General features: G+C 42.2%; 1 protein-coding gene across 3 annotated transcripts in view; it reads left to right on the top strand.

The window, feature by feature from the left end:
- The first annotated feature begins 413 nt into the window (after positions 1–413).
- Positions 414–17,085, top strand: part of LOC111261041 (protein CBFA2T2) — a 29,571-nt gene continuing 12,899 nt past the window's right edge. The window contains exons 1-2 of one of the 3 annotated variants that reach the window (XM_022834246.2): positions 414–861; positions 7,503–7,600. The gene's annotated coding sequence lies outside the window, so the exon portion shown is untranslated. Of the gene's footprint in view, positions 862–5,919; positions 5,971–7,502; positions 7,601–17,085 lie in introns of those variants that run through there. The other 2 variants (XM_022834247.1, XM_022834248.2) reach the window with 2 other exon arrangements.

The raw sequence follows: 17,085 nt of genomic DNA, 5'->3' as shown, positions 1-17,085 counted from the left end.
CGAGCCTGCCGATCTATACCTTATAGGCCATCCCTCTTGACTCGACACCTGTACAGCATCAAATATGCTGGATATCTTGGACAACCAACTGGTTAGCAAGCATATGCCAGTCCCGCTTGTCTGTGAAGGCTTCTTGCTTAATGGTGATCGACACTATTGGGGCTCCCGCTGGAGCGTTGCTTCGCCTGAGTAGCAGCAGCAGCAGCAGCAGCCTCTATTCGTGGCGATGGTACACGGAGCTGTTCCTCACTCCCCGCAGCATTGAGTGGACTAGAGGCAGCCGTCTCGTCGAGTTGCGCTATGGCTTAAGAGTGGAGGTGGAAAAGGGGAAGGAGGAGGGTAGTCCTGACACTCTCTCCGTAAGTGAGTCGTCGCTGTGCGCACCCTCTCCAAGAGCCAAGCGGCACATCGCAACCAGCTGTTCTTCAATTCCTTGGCTGTCACACGCAGTGTGCGGCGCCAGAAAACCTCCATAGAAGGAAAAGAACGTGTCCCGAGTGTAGTAGACCGTCGAGGAAACCGGCCCAGAGCAGGCGGCCTAAAGTGAACGCAACTGCCTGCTGACGTTCTACCAGACAACGGCCGGAAGTTTGCTGCACACCTACGAGTTCACGATGCTCACATACAGGCGATAGCTGTAACAGGAAGAACAGGATTGTTTCGACATGTAGCAAAACGCGCTAATCCGTGAAAAAAACCACCTAGTACAGTAACGAAACAGAAAAACGTATATGGCACAACTGAAAGAGTGAATCCAACTAGCACACTAGTTAGTGCATCCCGTAGGCCGTTGGACTAAAATCCGGAAACACAGGTTACAACGCCATTAGTTCTGAAGAACAAACCAGATCTGACTGAAAGGTGAGCTCACTTGTTGTTTTTTTTTTTCCATAATAGAAGCAGCATGTAAGATTCGATTGAAACATGTTTCAGTGCAGTTGAGAATCTCGCAACATCGAGCGGTAAGCGCTATTCTAACTACGGATCAAAAGTCGTTATTTATTGAGTACAAAGTGATAATAATAACAAAAATCAAAGGGGGTGAAAAAATTGCGTCACGGATTAACGTTGTCAGATAGCCCTGACAGAAGATGATGATGATGAGAAGAAGACCAAAAAGTGCGAAAACAGCTGAAAGATATCAGCTTAAAAGAGTTATCAAGGAAAAGAGGGAAAAGTGCAGTACCCCAGACTGATGAAACATTGGGCCAAAGCTGCCATTTTTCGTATGTTTAAAAATTGATCTTTTGATCACCGGAGAATCTAGTCGCAATGCTAACTCGTACAGTAGAGGAATAGCGCAGGCGTTGTATATATCGGGTTCCGTTTATTACTTGGGGGGAACCTAGTCATTTTTAGTTTTGTATTGTGTGATGCATGTCAACGACGGCAGTGTCTGATGCCGTAGCTATTTACACATTGTAATGTTCTAGTGATATAAGTTTTCCACAGGCCCTGTCCCTCTAGTGAGTATATTTTCAACTTTATTTCGTTTTCTAAAACGCATCGGTTAGACTGAATTTTTACACGGTTTTGAACAGGCAAATATCCTGTTATAAATAATATTTTTAATTATTTACACAGCAAAAATGCTTGCTAACAGAATGATCGATTAGTGTGTTGATAGAATATCCCTGATGAATTGCCCCACTGAAGCAATAGAGAATCGGGTTTACGTATATATTGCAACGCGAAAAAAAGGCTACCACGGCCAATTTGGCAGTGTTTAATTACGTTGTTTGTCACAATAAACGCCACTTTGCAGCCGTTCGATTTTCTGTATCCCTGTTCGTTATTACTACGCTTCTTTATTAAACCCCGACCATGTCCCGATCCTTGTCTGATCCATGTTGGTACAGATGCGCCTAGTTTTACTTAGCTGCTGCATGAAAATGAAACAGGGTGTTTTTTAGTTGAACCCGAATTCACCGGAAAATTAACAACTTTCCTGATCCCCAGATCAATAGGGAAAAAATAAAAAAGAAAACATTCATTTTCTCATGTGGAAGCTAGTGCACGTATATTGAGGCTGAAACAAGATTACCGTAATTGTACCGTATAGGAAACAAGTATCGAACGAAATCAAACTCTATACGGACTTTGCGATTGCGAGATTTACGACGGAATGACCGAAATTCTGGCCCATATCCGTTAGATAGTCCATAGTAGTTGCTTCCCAATATGCAAACGTCTATTTTTTTGTATCATCATTTATGCGGTAAATTTTATGCGGAAACGTTAAAAAGACGATATACGCACCCACCTTTCCTGATAGGTCTACAATAAAAAAAAAAACATGCAAATTATGCGTAAAGGAAGTCCTTGCATTTTTACATGAGCACAATACGATATTTAAAAAACAGTCGTTTTTATAAGTATTACGATATTTTATAGACAAATAAATGAAATAAACAATAACTGATGTGGGATGAAAGCATAGCTTGATGAGGCCTTTTTTTCTTCATCATCAATGCGTCTGTAGAGGAAAAAAACTGCGATAGTTGATGAATTAGAATCAAGTGGAATAAATTGGAATTGTCGATTTACGCCTTATTCATGGCCTAATGTTTACTATTTTCTAGTTTCTTTGCTACCGCAAGTCACACATTGATGGCTAGAACAATGATTCTGTGAAATTTTTCGATTTAAGAACATGAAGTTTATTATCGAAGTGCTCCTGCAGGGAGCCCACTCCCTTGAATTACTGGTTCTTATTGGTAATGATGATGATTATTCCTGAACAAGTTTGTTATACTCTATTCGGTGAAGCCTAAGCGAGTGTTATTAACTAATAAGCAACTATGTGTTTAGACGCTTTCAGACATCAAAGTTCTTGTGACATATGTAGCATTGGAATGAATGTAAAAATTTTAAATTCATACTATGTACAAGCTCAGACAGGCAACCAGCGGATGGCGAGAGGTCAGTCGCTAAGTGCAGATAGGTACGTCTGCCTCTAATAAACGCAATGCGCATGCACCGCGAGGTAAGTTTTCCTTACCTGTAGTGAGACACGATTCATTTTCCTGCTACGAAGTTGACTGCATGTACATTGCCAAATATGCATGCTCTATAGCATTACCGTACCCTGTACGCTTATATTAATATCCGTCACATTATAGCCAGGGGGAAATATGAACAATTAGCCCAGTCACAGGCAGACGGTTAGATTGAAGTTGGAAGACTATTCTACAAGATCATGCTACTGCTGTTTTTATACGAATTTTAACACTGTAGGATAACTCGTGCCCTCCACGACGATCCATGAATTCTCTTTTTATTTTAGAGAGTGATGCTGGAAGCGATGATCTATTGGCTGCGTTGTTGTTCGAAGCTACTTGACCTATACATCGATGGGACGGTTACTGTTATTATCAAGCGCCCACGATTGTCCTGGGTGCCACAAACAAAATTCACCGATTGCAGACAAGCAATCTTCAGACTACCCATTATTATGCCTCTTCTCCAAACATCCAAACGCCGGCTGTGATTAATAAAATAAGCAGAGAAGAGTCGTATATAGCGTATATATTTTTGTCGCTTGGTGCGCCAGTGGTTGAGATCGTCTTAGCAGACATACAATCTAATATTCCCTCTGACCTGTTATCTTCTACATCAGGTTATTCGTTCTCGGACAGTTACCCTCTGACGCCAATCCGAGAAGTCTTGGTACAAGTGATTTTAACTGATAAGTAAAAAATATTATCCGTTGTAAACGGCTCATGTCCGAAATTTTCTAAGCACCGCTGCGTCTTTCTAGGTGCACTTTGCACAAGTTAAGAAAAAATATATTTGTTCTAACAAAACCAATCAAAAACATAGTGCAATGTATTAAAAATTAGATGTCGGCTTGGATTGCTACCAGTGGGGGTCATAATGATTTGTACTGATACTAAATTGCTGTGTTGGCTCATTAACGTATTCTGCGGTCGTATTAAACAGATCTATTAATCATGAACTAAGGAATCGGACATGATGACTTGGGAAAGCTAGTAACTAGATGAGTTATTTGCGTGTCTTTTTTTCGGAAAGTGATATTGAAATTTGGCTAGATTCGTATCCGTCATCACTACCACTACCAGCACAATCCCATGTCTGGACGCCCCCGCCTCTAATGGATTTGCTTTTAGTTCCTCACCTATTACTTTTTATTATTATTATTATTATAGCTTAACATGTCTTAGGCCTTTGAAAAATGTGTCAGGTGCCACCTTGAAGCTCAAATACTTTGCCTTGTGACTTATTTAACACCATTTTCCACGATGTCTTAATACATATTTCCTATTGTAGCGTTTTTCCTGTAGTTTATTATCGTCAGGTCACCTCTTGCGTGACTAACCGATCTGTAACCACACTACTGAAAGTACGGTTTAGAATAACTATTTATTAAACCGTGTATGATTTCACAAAGTTCAGTTTTACGCTCACTTATAATTGTCCTTAATGTAATGTAGTGCTCCTCATCAGTGAGTAACAGGTTGCGTTCCGTTTATTCTGCTGACGACCTAATTTTTATAAGGCAAACTGGCGAATTGCCTTTCAATGCAGACATCTGCCACCTTGAGGAGGAACTTACATCCTTAGGACATCCTTAAAACTTTTCAATGTTCCATTAACATAGCAGACACCTCAGTCAACACCGATCGGACAGTGGTTCAATTGAACTCATCTGGAGTATGTCTTGGCGCAATGTTTAGAGAATGAACTTGTCGGCTCCTTAAATGTTATGCTATCTAATCTCCCCTAAATTAGGGTTTCTTCCAATGTGTACATTTATCGATCTTTTCTTCAATCTTCTGACAACTACGTGCACATGGTGGTTTTTCCTCAGCATCTAAATATGGTATCAACGGTCACTCGGATTGTGTTCGCTCTGTTCGGGCACTAACTCTTTTCTATAGTACATACGCTCTAAGTTTGTTGTTCGACACACAAATCAATGTACACATCCACGGCGATTCAAGCTACCAGTCCGACGAATGACCATAGAACACTGCTAGCTCAATGCATGTAGCACAGAAAATATATAATAAATTCTCAGAGTTATCAACGTACACCGTATAAAACCCGTTACCCGCTCATAGTTCTTAATATTTATTAGACGTTGCTCACAATAACTTGATGTCAACGCTAATTTCACTGTTCCTATATAGTACACAAGACTGCCATTTGATTAGTAATTGGGCTCGGTTTTTTCGAACCGGCCTAAGGCTCAGAGGCCTTGGGCCAGTTCGAATAAAGTTTATTTGAATTAAAAACTAGCCTAAGTGATGCAGTCGGTTTTAAACTGAAAATCATCAAATCAGGTAGACAGGTTTGATATAAAGCTTGCTATGTTTTCCGTTATTTTCTACCGTCGTAGTAGTGATTCATAACGAGCAACCCTGTCAATTTAGCTTCGTTATGGGGATAAAGTCTATCGGATAACGCAATCAACTTTGTCCGGCAGGAGGATCAAACGACCATGGCGACCTCTCAATCACTAATCGGATGTTACAGGCTGGATAGAGGTGACTACAATTCCCACCAAGCCAGCCAGTACTACCAGTGCTACTACACGGGAATTTTTCAAACTAGACATATATCTTAGTAATCGGTAAAATGAAACTGGAGCAGGCCATGATTCCACCTGCAAGACGGAGAGAAAACGCTTGTTTAGTTAATCAGCCACGATCTCACCTCTACTTCACGCTCCCTTTGGAAATTCAACGATTCATTTGTTCGGAACAGTTAGACTTCGCCACACTTAGCCGAAACGTGCGCCGTATGCATACACGTTTTGTACCACATCGGTCTGCGTGCACTCCTGTCGTGCGCCTTCTGGCTGCGTCGAGTTCTAAATGTTTTTTTCATTTTACGACAAACATTCTATTTGTTTGTCAATAACAAGATTTGTATCATTCACACTTCATGCAAATGCTCAATTGCCGATCTGTATGTTGCATGGAACCTGCACAGCGGCTCCCGAAGGTAATAAGGTTATAAGATTTTCGACAGATAAATCCACTTAGCATAGGCATAATATTGCTCAAGTTTATGGGCTCGAATAAAGTTATCTATATATATCGGCGAAGATTTATATATATATATATATATATATATATATATATATATAAATCTTAGCCGACTGGCACGTGTCAGCTCTAAAGAAACGCTCTTTTCACACGAGAAAATCATGTTTGCTAGTATTTTATGAACTGTGGTTTCAACTATGGTCTACATTAAGTCGGTCCCGTAGTCACCTAGCTCGAGTATACCCAGTTAATATACTTGTTTATAAGCCAACGGGTATTAAATGAACAAGATTAGGAACGTTCATTATGAAAAGTAGTTTACAATAGTAAGGCCGCGGACTTGGCCAGCTAATTTCAATGTCCTATAGCAAAATGGAAATTTTGCGTGCTTTTAGCTAGAGGGTTTACTCAGAATTCAAGCTTACCATTAGTTGTGACAATTAAATATCCGATCGGCGAGTCTCTCGTCCACGTTTTAGCTCGACCACGTGTTGCGCATTAAGGGAGACTCCCTTGATCATTTCCAAACAGACTATGGATCTGAACGGATCGCATTGTTTTTATTTGCTAAGAAATATTTTGTGCCTGAGCTTGTTGTTGCTGTTATCGTCGGTATGACCCTGTTTCAGCCTACCTTTATCCGCGACTATTAGTTGCCTTCTATCGTCTCCGCTGAATACTTCCATTTCTGTTTACTCTCGTGAATTCGATTCTATATTGCGATCTCCATTTTTGCATAGCTTCTAAGTTATTATACTATTTCGATTCTATATACGCTGCCCGACACGGTCAAGCCTTATGTACGACTGGACCTATGAACTAGAGGAATGCAACACCTCACGCTATTCTTAAGGTTACTTAAACCATGAAGGACTATAACTCCTTCTTTACGTTATTGGAATCAGCACTAGCTGTTCGGGCTTAGTATTCAAGCTGTTGCTTGTAAATCATAGTTTTCCGATGACAAGAGGGCTCTCGAGATGCAGTACGGGTGTGTGCTTCATCTCAACACCGCAAAACTTACTTTAACAAATAGCCAGAGACAAACCTGAATATCCAGCTTATGATACATCAACCAATAGTGTCGTCATATTTTGCGACTAGTTAACACATTGGGCGCATCTGACGTCAGGTGTCAAACCCCTTATGGGGCGGGTACCCAGTCGCTCTGTGTGGTGCACCAAGACCAAAGGTTTTGTACGGAAAATTTTTAATGATGAAAGTAGAGCATAGATGGCATACCGGGTTATCTATTGCCGCAGGTATCTATAGCAAGCGTACGGGGCATGTGGGAGTGTACAGAAGCAGGTTCCGCTGTCTACGCATAGGGCGTGCCAACCGGGTCATTTGTGAAAGAACACGATGTGCAATGCATCATATGCGGAAACTTGCCGGTAACCTTGATGGCTCGTATATCATACAACTATCTTATAATACTGTGGAACTTGCAAAATTAATCTTGTTATCAATTGTTGTTGTTCCTTTCAGTGACGCAGATAGCAAAGAAGTTTATCATAATGTTCGAAACCGGATATCTCAGCCCTAAATAGGAGACAAAGCAACGTTAGGCTCAAGGTCGACATTGCGTGAGTGATGGACAATCATGCAAACACAAAGCTTTCTGTTAACGATGTTAATGTTGTTGTCTAAGATGAGCCAAAATGGAGACACTTACAGTAAAACTACTTACTCGATTATTGAGAGCTGATAAATTCAGTGGCTACTCTGTTTTAGTATACGTTTATTGAGTCCGAAGCCTTCGAAGGTATGCTCAGACGCGACGCGTAATTACTGCCGATAGCAAAGCCTTTGTAAGAGGCCGTTTTAGCGCTCCCTCCTTCGCGAAGCAATAGCAGAGAAGTGTAATGGTGAAGTCCAAAAACCGTGAAGGGTGCGCGTGAGAGATTAAAGCCGCGAGCGGTTTGATTATAACACGCGTCATGACCCCCTCGGAGGCGCTCTGTGTCCGTTAGGTTATAAATCACTGCAGCATAGTCAAACTGATTGTCGAGCTCTTCAACTGAAGATCAAAGTCAGCCGCGGCGTCCGCGTTGCTGTTGGATCGCAGCATTTGCCTAGCTTTACGAGTCGATATGAAGTGATCCGAGCTGACAGGCAACTTGCCGCCCAGCCAGTGCTACCATAGCTTTATCTGTCTCTGTATTTTCGAAGAACACTTGGAAGCTTCTCTATGGTTGTTTCTCGCTCTCTTCCTTCATCCCGTTTGAAACTCCGACAAAAATGGGTTCGTTTGGACGGCGCTGCTTCGTGTTGTGTGGGTACGGAGTACGAGGAGGCACAGCGGTGTGTTGAAGCAGCTGCTGCGGGCCTGCAGATGGCAGCGGGGCAGCTGGCCGAAGGGCACAGGGATGCGTATAGGGGCTAACGGAAAAGGGGAAAAATCTTCAAGTTGCGGCGGCAGTGGTGGCCTCGAAGGCCAAGAACACCTGCTGCAGTCGCCGCATTCAGCAGCTCCTGTACTCGGGGAGCCATAGGAGAGGTTCGACGGGGCCAGCTGCGCAGCTGGTCCACGCCGTCAGACTTGTGCCTGGGCTAGGGCAGCCAGGGATTGTCGGCTAGGGGTCCTCTATCACATCTGGATTGCCCCTAGAACGCGCGGCTGTTACAGGCGCCGGCCGACACCGACCGACTCCGTTGCTCTGAGCCAACAGCTGCACACTCTCTTACTGCACCTCTTTCTTCGTTTTATCTGCCTCTATCCCACGCTTTTACCAACAGCAGCAGCAGGCAGGCAGGCAGGCAGGCAGGCAAACAGGCAGGAAGGCAGGCAGGCAAGCAGGCAGACAGGCCATCGCTTGCTGCTGCCGCCGCCGTCGAAGGGAACCTCGTAGCAGGAGGCTACAAGGCCTCAAAAGAACCCGCCCATTGGCCCAAGCTACCCCCAGCTCTGCTTGCTCAGCCCCTAAATGGCTGTTTCCCTGTTTGCCTGACTGGTGTAGAGCCATTGCTCCTGCGTTGAGGCCACTACTACCACCCTCGCGACTGCAGCAGCAGCAGCAGCAGCAGCTTTTTCTGGCGGTAGTGGTGCTAATTGTGTGCAAGCCAAGGCCAATAATGGCGCCCCTATGTTGTAGGAAATGGGGGCCAAGAAGGATGATAGCAGCACAAAGGCTTCGAGAGCTCGCGACAACGTTGCCCACTACCGCTGGTTCGACGTAAAACCTAAGACAGATGAGTAATCCTTGTATCCTTGGCCCTTGGACACCCCCTGGAAGCTGAAGCTTGAAGCTTACTATCCAAATTCCTAGGCAGGCTTCCACTTGAAAGTCCCACCCATATCAAGGGCTCTTGGTCAGCCTGTGGCATCCCTATTGTCTTTGTCTACGTTCTAATAACGCCAGCGACGATAGGGAAGGTTTTTTCTACTGTCTTTACCATCGAAGGCCCATCTTTTCTGCTGTGCGACTCTCCAATCTGCGTTTAATGGTAGTCAATTTGAGACGCCTTACCCTCTGAGGTACCGTCTCACAGTCGAACTAAATAGAAAGGCAAACGAGGGGTTATGCCGTCTTTTGCTTCACTTGCCGCTAGTAAATAACTGCATATTACAACTATTTCGTATTATAGTCGTAACAATAAGAATACTCTTAATGTGCCTCAGAGTGAAGCCGTGTCGTCGAGTTCACCATGACCTTCTATTGCAGCTAGTTGTCGACTTCCATAACATGCGTAAGCCATAGTGACACTCGACTAAAGAAGGGAAGTCAGCGAAGACTCGAACGCTGACATATAAATACAATTATAGCAATACGCACACAAATACCAAAAGCCTAAAAACGTAGACGTAATTAATCAGGTCAACTCGTTAGTACGAAGGGAATCCTGGGAAATATTATATGATCCAAAACTGCATAAAAATAAAATCCACGTTAATAAAAACACATATATTTGCTTTCTGCTACATAATTCAATATCATTTTGTGATGCTCGCAATGCGTCATAGATATATGTTAATTGAGATGTGCCATCCCTTTCGTTTGTTACCCCATCCCTAGAAAGTATCTTTCTGAGGTTCTCCCGTTCAGGTCACATATCAATTCAAAAATCTATCAACTTAGTCCGACTGCAAGTTGAGAAAGTTCTTCTCTGTCTATAGGGTCAACTCGACCATCTACCGCGGCGCCAAATCGTATCGTTGCGTAATAAAAAAAACCTTCGGAAAAAGAATGATCAACACGTGAAGTATCATTCCTAACATATCCCAGATCGACATCAGATTCACTACGTTTACACTAACCGTCCTCACTATCGAGCTCCAGGAAAAAGAATACGTCCTGTGTAAATTAGCAAAATTAAGGGTAGACACTGCACACCCGAATACCTCTTGCTAACTAATTTACAAGCACTTATCTCGTGATACATCAGTGGTGGTCTCTATAGAAGTAGGAGCATGTCCTTTTCATTTTCCGTTTGCCTGGAGCCTATATAGAGAATTGGCGAAAGGTCAGCGAATCTTCTGCTACCGCGCCTTCACCGACAATTACTTACGGAAAATTTAAACGCTAACTAAAACTGTGTCGACGAGGTAAATTGTGGCAAATCATTACTAGAATTATTAACATGGGCCAACGCGCGTTCAGCTCGCGTTTATGTTGAGAGAGAATAAATACGAGAGCACTTTTTACGAGTTTCAGATATATCGAAAATATTTTTCTGTTTTCACAGTAACAGTGCGACGATAATGGCCAGCCTGTTGTACCTGCTGCACCGTGTTTCTATGGCAGGAGAGGCTTTTTGCTGCGGCTTAACTTCCTTTTGCGTATTTTTTGCTGTTGCACTTCAGAACTGCAATGGGCCTGTACATGAAGTTCAGCGAAATGATCACAATGCGTGCTTCTATCCACTCGTTATCATTATTCGTTCCCTGTCGTGAATCCGACCCTTGACCCAGCAGCAGTTGGTTAGCTCTGTTCAGATTCAGGTGTGCTCAGCCGACCATCCCTGGGCCGCTGGGTAAACCTTATCGTCCGATCGCCACCACTGCTATATCTACTGCTACTACTAATAACATAATAGCGCTATCGAAGGACAAAGAATGAGTCGAAAGCGGACGCTTCAATGCCCTACTTGCCCAACGATATTGCAGCCCATGAGGACGACAAAGACCGATTGGCCCTTTTTAGTTAACTTTGACTTATGGGAATATCATTTTGATTCAAGATACAGGAATCGATCAGAAGATTGGGTTCAAGATAGAGTTATGGTCGATTTCGTGCATTCGGATAGATAAACACTCGCTTCTCTATGGCCAGATCTTGCTCGGGCTAGTCCATAATAAAAAAATACAATAGACGAAATACCATGGCTTCTTCGAACTGGGGTAGACTTGTGCATGTAAAAGATTTCGACCTCTAGCAATCAATAATATTTAGAGGTTTTAGATGTACGTAAGACGTCATAAAACATCACCATATTTTCTCCTAGCACTCAGATTAATTTTTGTTTGTACTTTTTGTATACCTGTGATAGCTACTAAATACTCTCTGACCAATACCGTAATCAAGCAGCCCATTCAAAATCGCATCTAGTATCTTATGTAAGTTGCGAGCGATTAACTGGACTTGAGCCGGTCGTCAAGTTTCTGCTCTACGTTTTTAATGCGCGAACTACCGAAGAACTATCAGCGTTTCATGAAGTAAAAACAGACATCGGAAGTACGCTAGTTGTATGCGTCACACGGATTAGCTCGCGAAGTTAAGTAAAATCGAAAGGTCTAGCACGTATGAAAATCGCTTGTGTCCGCCCATACGTAAAGTGACGTCGTGGTGGTGTCTAACGGCATACGTACCGGATATGAGGTTTATACCATTCGGATCTAGTGTCGCTGGTTTCTGATTGAGCTCTTCACTTTGGCTAAATGTGAAGAACACGTGCAGTTGTTCTAACGAGTTTGAACCCTGGGTAGAAGGTTATTAGTGCGTATACTGTTGAACACTACTCGAGCCCAAGACATACAAGTATTATAGAAATAGGTTTTTTCATTTATTGAAACGTACATTAGAAGCTTGGACCTTTTGACGATCATCTGAACTAGTAGCTACTTAGCTAAACCAGTAGATTTCGTGCATGGCGGGAGATTTACTTGGATCGTCTTTTATTATGAAAGCCCTAATCGATCGTACGACAGACAATTTTTAAAGTCGAAAGCTCTCAACAAACAGCTGTTAATACTCTCTGTGTGGGCAATCGAAGACGAGTCTTTCGTTTCACAGATCTGCAAAGAATCAGTAATTTCTTCATAGGTTGATCTTTCCAACTGGTAAAACTAGTTCGCTATCCTGTTTAATTCGTTTGGGAAGTAGAGTGTGGAAGTACTATTTCGCACAACCGTGAGAACCGGTCCTATCATCCGTAACGCCTTGGGTTAGCATTAGCTTCGTTATTGAAAGATGGGGAATAAAGCAGACGAGCTGACTCGCTAGCAACCCAGTAAAGGTGCAGACTTTCCAGCATACGAATACGTACTTGTCTGGATGGACAAGTGATTGGAGCGTGACTTTGATAGTCAGCTTCCATATTACCTTTGCCCTTCTATCCTGCATGAGAGATTTTTACTATAAAAATATCTGAATATTAGCTGTTATTATGATTACTTAATATAGACATTGTATATTGAAATTGTCACCCTCAAACTCTAAAGTAACTATGGGACTATGTAAGACAATGATAGCAAACAAGAGCGCCTTTTGTCATTTCATTACATGTCGGCTAGTGCAGAAGTCCTGAGCAACCTTTCAAACTAAATAAACAAATTATTTTTTTCATAAACATATTATCAAGTACCAAGAAATGCAACAAATTACAGGAAGTGATCTAATGTAAATTATAACCGCGCTTAGACATAGGATGAAATATAACCTTTTGAATAATGTGGCCGGATACAGGACAATCGTAATGAAATTGTGCCCTAACGATCCTGATTAACGAAATATATCTAGAGCTAAAGAAAGTCTATTAAAAAGATTAAGCCCTCAACATTGCTAATGCTTAACTTCCTAAGACCAATTTATTATATTCGTTCGGTGAGGAAAGAACGATTCTGACCTAAGTAGCTGCATTGACCTAGAGCAGATATATTCCAAAGCTTACACTGTTTAGCTTTTCGTTGAATGGCTGCTTTAAAGCTTAGCATGTCCGCCACCTGATCCATACGTTGGGTATGTGTGCCTGGTGTGCAATAAGCGACCAAAAGAACTGGTACCTTTCTACTGAGTTCTGATTCCCTACGCACGCCATCCGAACAGAAGTTAGGAGAAACAGGAGCGCCGAGAGAACCATTGAGTATGTCAACCAGACACCCTAATCAATCAAATGAAATTAATGAATCTAGTTTCTGTTAATTGTATAGGCAGAAATCGCTAATTTATGTTCGATCCGTACCTCTGCCGAGTCAGGCCTGTGGTCCAGGGCGACTGCATAATCCAAAAAGGTATTTTTTCTACGTCTTCATACTGTCGTTTCTGGTATTAAACGTCCAACAATGGAGGTCTATATACTATCGGTCGACGCAACGTATATGTCTGATCAATTGTCGAATCTAAGGCGAGAGTCTCAATCTAGTTATTTGTTTGTTAATATTTGGTCTGCTTATGCCTATTTGGAAATTCATCAGGTTATTTCCTATATTGAGACCGTTCAATTGCTCTACATGGTCGGTGGTCGGTGTTCATCTACGCCCAAGACCGAGATCCTCTAAAGATTAAATTGACATTGCAATAGCTTGAACAGAAATATTTAGGATCACATGTGCCTATTTTTTACACGATGATTTTACCTGTGTATAACACACAAACAGCTGTTACTCGTTGTTTATTAAATGCCGTAGTTATAATTATTGCATTGTAATTGTATTACAAGCCCGAAATAGCTCAAAACGTTTGTTTCGTTAGTTCGGTAAACATGAACTCCAGTATTGGCTCAATTGTGTCGGGTCACTGACAAAACATCCATAGGGGCAATACAGCCATGCCAATGGAGACCATCACAAAAAGGATGCACTATCAGAGAGTAGGGAACGATTTAAAAAGTTGTTATATGTACCATGCATATCTACTAGTCACTAATTCACTTTTACAAATCCTCTATTTAGTACGCAAATAATTCAAATCAACATATATTAGTCGGTAGGAAGAAATTACCATGGAAAATTGGCAAGGTTAGTGTATGAATAAGATCTTACTGGACTTTATTGAAGATTTCCAAGGAATAAAATTCCCCATTACCAACATCGTTCAAGTTTTATATAGGTAAGATTTTCACGTACCTACGAAATGCAACTGCAAGATTAACTTATATGAACTCAATGAATGACAAAAAAATATTAGGCCTTAGGAATTAAAACGCCGGAACTTGATGGTTTCAAGTTTTACTGTTGATTTTTAGGGATTTCGTCGTTGTTTGCCTCAATGCAGGTGCAGTAAATCTTTCAAACGAAGAGGACGTCTACCTTTTATTATGCTGAATAACGTGACAAATATTTGGATTTCGCTGCTGTTTGGGTTAAGTAATACTGCGTAAGAAAAAAATCAAAACACAAGGAACATAGGAAGCAAGCGAAGTAAGTAGAGTATGAAAAACTTGACGGTAAATAGTGTGTGTATAGGGCAGCACAGTTGGGAGAACCTCCGGAAAAGTTAGGTTCCGCTGTCTGCATTGTTGTGACATTGTACATTGATTTGTACTTTTTATTTCTACCAGCCATAGAGACCATTCAAATTCATGTCAAAATGAGTTATCTGAGTTGGGTTAGTCTCGAAGTGAGATTAGTTTCGAGTAAATCTTTAATGTTCGAAATCTTATTGAATAGAGCGCGCGGAGCGTGTCCAAGCTGCCTAAAATGTCTCTATCCGAAGGGCTTTCACCTGTGTAGCTTTCGACGGACTGTGGCCGGCTACCGAAGGTTCCCCTAGATATCTGCGTTTACCGCCCGATAGGATCGCTGGTTTGCTGGTCCGTATAACGGATTACGATACCACCGGCGTCGCAATCTATTCTATGCGGATCTGATATTTATATGACTTGCACAGAACGAACGTGGTTCTTTACAGAATATATTCGTGCGTTGCCGCTTCTCGCAGCTGCCGTCGGAAGCTGCGAGAGCCGCTCTGCGTATTAGGGTAAGAAAATGCGGAGATCGTAGCGCTTAAGTCTGTCTGGCTGGTGTAGGCGCGTCTGGCCTTTGTCTGGTGTCTGCAGCCGCGGCTCTCAGTTCTCGTAACTGTACCCGTTCATAGCAGCTGCTGCTGCCTAGTATGATACGGGAAGGCTATGAGAGGGCGACGTGATCATGCAGAGCGTCGTTACCGCAGAAAGCTTTGGCAGATTGTGTAGTTGGTCTGGCCGGTCTCAAACCGACGTAAGAACCGGTGCAACAGCGGTACCGCTGTAGCTGCCGCAAAATGGCAGTTGGCCACGACGCCAACAGACATTGAGATGAGGCCGAAACCAGATGAACTGGATGTAACGCGGATGTGAGTCTGGCAGATTGAATCTGCATCTCGATGGAATAATGTATAACGGCAACTTCTGCGCCTGAGCAGCAGGAGCAGCATATTTTACGTCCCCGATGAATTGCCTCAGCTGTTACTCGCGACTATAAGAATATAGTTGTAACAATAGCACCGTTACAACAACAAATTATGATAGCCACAATTATCACTGTTAATGAAGCTGTTACTGAGAATGTCGAAAAAGGCCGTTCCGGGTAGACGAAAGCGTTGTCTGCTTCTCTTGTAGCTATCTTTGCCCCCGAATAAGCAACTTATAGACAGGAAAGCCTTGTAATTAATATAATGATATCTTCATTGATAAAAAAAAGAGTACTTGGTAAATGAAAAATATAATCTCCAGAGCTGTGCGTCGTAAGGTGTTTTCGTCGCGTCTTTTAGTCCAACGCCGTAACGCTCAAAACCCACATGAGAATAATAGGATAAAGCCAGTTGTATACTATACTGTACGAATAAGATAATTTTTCTTTTGTTTTAGCATTTGATTGTATGCGGGATTTTAATACATTCTATTTCCCTTTATTTATATTGATCATTGTATCTAAAGCTGAACTCCGACAACGCAAATCCACATCGGTCATATGCCTCGAGAAACCGCCATGGGGAGTGATATCACAGTAGCGGAGTAATGTTTGGCACTTGTATCATTAGACCTACTATCTGAATAGCTGGACAGTTGTTTTCAGATCATTTACTACCGGTTTCGTAAAATCGTGTAGATGATGAGGACAATGTATTATGGAGTACAAATAACACTTCAATATCAGGCTTTGTTTGGGCAGTAACCCTTGTGAAATAGTTTTTCAATTGGTGTACTCTATCTAAGGACCAAATCTTGCAACGTTTAAACGAAATCGATGTTGCACGTAGCTCCTTTGTTTCGAAGGCCACATGATTGTACTGCATTGCTGATTTAACGTTAACATTATACCTATTCCTGCCGGTCAACTTGGTCCCTTTCGGCACGGTGGGACTGGGTATACAAAATGTGTAGGTTGCAGTACAAGCGTCTACAAGTGTCTAGGCGATTTGAGGTGTTCAGGAGTTAGCTCCGCTTAGGATCGTACCTACTTCCTTGTTTTACTAAATTGGTTTTGTTCTCAACACTCGAACATACTGGGAGGGTCAGCGAATTTACTGCTAACCAGAGTCGTATTCTTAGATGCACTTCTTTACGGACAGTGATCTATGCAGGAACTACGTGACGGATGTGGATAATATATGATAAAAATTAATGGATTTCGGTAAGACTGTATACTGTATGTAACATGCGATAATTGGATTATTTAAATCTTTCCTGCTTATGAATAGGGAAGCTATAAAAACGCGGGAGATCTACGCCTCTGAAGGTGTCGTCAAAATTCATATGTGTCTTGTAATTGTCTCTTAATTTACACTGTAAGATATGGCGCAAGCGAATACATCACAGGTGTTCACGTTCCGAAACCTCATTAGGACTCATACGGTTTACACTAGGCTGTGAAGGAAGCTGCTAGGACACGTTGGTCGCTGTTCTTACGATGTTTAAGTAATCACTAGAAAAA

This window comes from Varroa jacobsoni, unplaced genomic scaffold, assembly GCF_002532875.2.
Source record: "Varroa jacobsoni isolate VJ856 unplaced genomic scaffold, vjacob_1.0 scaffold_513, whole genome shotgun sequence".
NCBI lineage: Eukaryota > Metazoa > Arthropoda > Arachnida > Mesostigmata > Varroidae > Varroa > Varroa jacobsoni.
The sequence above is the reverse complement of the archived record's forward strand: the minus strand, read 5'-3'. Positions and strand labels throughout refer to the sequence as shown.